Source organism: Felis catus, chromosome E1, assembly GCF_018350175.1.
Source record: "Felis catus isolate Fca126 chromosome E1, F.catus_Fca126_mat1.0, whole genome shotgun sequence".
Lineage (NCBI taxonomy): Eukaryota > Metazoa > Chordata > Mammalia > Carnivora > Felidae > Felis > Felis catus.
In genome coordinates this window covers 13079565-13083021 of record NC_058381.1, presented here as the reverse complement: position 1 = coordinate 13083021, position 3457 = coordinate 13079565, and the positions used below count along the sequence as shown (strand labels likewise).

The window sequence follows — 3457 nt, the reverse complement described above, 5'->3', positions numbered from 1 at the left end:
AAAGAGAGTCCCCTCCTTTTCCTAACCCAGGAAACCTCAATAAACCGTTTGAGAATCATGGATGTGGAGGATATCTTACTATGATGCCTTCCAGGGGTGGGGGTGCAGGTACGTGGAAGGGTAGGGAGTTGGCGAGCGAGCGAGCGACATGGTGTGGCGTGGCGTGGCCCGCCGAGTCAGAGTTAGGGGGTGGCATGAAACACGTGATGGTGGTGTCTTAGGGTTCAGAGGCTGAGAAGTCAGAACCCCCACCTTTGCTACATAAATAACCGCTTATGCGCCCCACCCTAACCGCTTTCATTTCGCTTCTGTAAAACCGCTTATGCGCCCCACCCTAGCCGGAAAGTCCCCAGCCGCTACGCAACCCGGGCCCCGAGTTGCATCAGCCGCTTCGCAACCCGGGCTCCGAGTTGCATCAGCCGAAAGAAACTTCATTTCCCAAGCTTCCCCGGGACGAAATTACCCACAACCCCAACCACCACCGAGCAGAGAGCCTATCGCCAGCCTGTATGCAAATGTAACTCAAAATGGTATAAAAGACCTGTAACCCCGTTTATCGGGGCTCTCCCGCTTTCCAACACTGGGGAGCCCTGGTGCACCAGTAAAGACTCTCTGCCGACGTCGGAGTGCCGTGTGGTTCTTTGCGCCAACTCTCATTCCATAGGGCTTAGGAGCTTGGCTCCTAACATTTGGTGCGTTGGCCGGGAATCGAGGGAAGGCGAGAGAGCCCCGGCCCCGTCGGTGGATGACTCTCCGGCCCGGGCCACTGACGGACTGACTGAAGACAGACTTCTGTGCCTTTGTCTGCACACAGGTATTGTGTTCTATGTTTTGTCTCTGAACTGTGAATTCTGAGGCCGGCCGGCCACCTCCGTAGGAGTGTTGAAGGAGGACAGACGTGTCCTGAACCTTCACACCCCAGCCCCGAGGGACGCCTCGGTGGTGTTTGTAGGGGAGAACTGACAAGTTCGTCAGACTCCCCAAATCCGTAGGCAGGCCTCCCCTGCCATCTGAATCTGAATACTGGCCGCGGCTCCTTGGTTGTTGTCTAGTCTGTGTTGTCTGGTCTGTGTCAACATTGTAGTCATCTTTGTGTATGTGTGTGTAAGTGTGCTGGTGTGGACGCGTGGACAGGACAGGACGACACAGCCATGGGACAGACATTGACTACTCCTCTAACTTTGACTCTGACTCATTTCTCGGACGTCCAAGCAAGAGCTCACAATCTTTCCCTTGAGGTTCGGAAAGGTCGATGGCGAACTTATTGTTCATCAGAGTGGCCCACCCTATCCGTAGGGTGGCCCCGGGACGGGACTTTTGACCTCTCTATTATATTACAGGTTAAGACGAAGGTAATGGATCCCGGACCACAAGGTCATCCAGATCAAGTAGCCTATATCCTCACTTGGGAGGATCTCATTCGGAATCCTCCGGCATGGATGAAACCCTTCCTCCCTTCCTGCCCCCTATCTCAATCTACCCTTCTTCCCCTGAAAACCTCAAAAGACCGTGCCTCAACCCAAGCTTCAGACCTGCCCAAACCAGTTCTTCCTGATAAGTCCCAAAAGGACCCTCTTCTCCTAGACAGGCCCGACTAAAAGGGCTGCAAGCGGTGCAGGCCCAAATCTGGACACCCCTGGCCGAACTGTACCGGCCAGGACATCCACAAACTAGCCACCCATTTCAGGTAGGAGACTCCGTGTACGTCCGGCGGCACCGCTCTCAAGGATTGGAGCCTCGTTGGAAGGGACCTTACATCGTCCTGCTGACCACGCCCACCGCAGCATTCACCACCGGAGCTACAGGCCTAGGTGTCTCCGTCACCCAGTATACAAAATTATCCCATCAGTTAATATCTGATGTCCAAGTCTTATCCGGTACCATACAAGATTTACAAGACCAGGTAGACTCGTTAGCTGAAGTAGTTCTCCAAAATAGGAGGGGACTGGATCTACTAACGGCAGAACAAGGAGGAATTTGTTTAGCCTTACAAGAAAAATGCTGTTTTTATGCTAACAAGTCAGGAATTGTTAGAGATAAAATAAGAACCCTACAAGAAGAATTACAAAAACGCAGGGAAAGCCTGGCATCCAACCCTCTCTGGACCGGGCTGCAGGGCTTTCTTCCGTACCTCCTACCTCTCCTGGGACCCCTACTCACCCTCCTACTCATACTAACCATTGGGCCATGCGTTTTCAGTCGCCTCATGGCCTTCATTAATGATAGACTTAATGTTGTACATGCCATGGTGCTGGCCCAGCAATACCAAGCACTCAAAGCTGAGGAAGAAGCTCAGGATTGAGCTTCCGGGACAAAAGCAGGGGGGAATGAGAAGTCAGAACCCCCACCTTTGCTACATAAATAACCGCTTATGCGCCCCACCCTAACCGCTTTCATTTCGCTTCTGTAAAACCGCTTATGCGCCCCACCCTAGCCGGAAAGTCCCCAGCCGCTACGCAACCCGGGCCCCGAGTTGCATCAGCCGCTTCGCAACCCGGGCTCCGAGTTGCATCAGCCGAAAGAAACTTCATTTCCCAAGCTTCCCCGGGACGAAATTACCCACAACCCCAACCACCACCGAGCAGAGAGCCTATCGCCAGCCTGTATGCAAATGTAACTCAAAATGGTATAAAAGACCTGTAACCCCGTTTATCGGGGCTCTCCCGCTTTCCAACACTGGGGAGCCCTGGTGCACCAGTAAAGACTCTCTGCCGACGTCGGAGTGCCGTGTGGTTCTTTGCGCCAACTCTCATTCCATAGGGCTTAGGAGCTTGGCTCCTAACAAGGCCAAACACAGGCATGGAGCAATAAGGGATAGAGGGTGAGGGAGGCCTGACAGGGGACAATTGTGACCCCGGGTGATGGTCCCAGCGGGCACACTCCTGTAAAGGAACACTAACACTCTATTGATTAGCCATTGACCTGTCCTCCCTCTCCCACCTGCTTCCAAAGGGAAACGGAGTACAGTTTCATTCCACAGTCACTGGCTGTTTCACACGCAACCTTTGACGTGCCACTAAAAGGAGGAAGGAAGATGGACACACAGGAAACAGCCCCACAGATGGCCTAGAGGGCGTGGGTGGGGCTCTCATCGGTCAATTTGGGAGTCTGAGTCAGGATCCTGGGGTTGTTTCAAAACATGGAATGGAAGGGGCTCCTGGCTGGCTCACTCAGAAGAGCATGCGACTCTTGGACTCTTGACCTCTGTCAGGGTTGTGACTTCAAGTCCCACATCGAGTGAAGAGAATGTGAAAAATGAATGAAGGAATGAAGGAATGGATGGACAAACTTTAAAAAAAAAAAAAAAAAAGGTTGTGGGGCGCCTGGGGGGCTCGGTCGGATAAGTGTCCGACTTGGGCTCAGGTCATGATCTCACGGTCTGTGAGTTTCAAGCCCCACGTCGGGCTCTGTGCTGACAGCTCAGAGCCTGGAGCCTGCTTCAGAATCTGTGTCTCCC

The 3457-nt window shown here is 53.2% G+C and overlaps 1 long non-coding RNA gene across 1 annotated transcript; it reads left to right on the top strand.

Moving 5' to 3' along the window:
• Nucleotides 1-229: 229 nt before the first annotated feature.
• On the top strand, nt 230-2650 carry LOC123381941. Its single transcript, XR_006589562.1, has 2 exons — nt 230-814; nt 1688-2650. It is a non-coding gene; the product is annotated as an uncharacterized LOC123381941 (long non-coding RNA).
• Nucleotides 2651-3457: the final 807 nt, after the last annotated feature.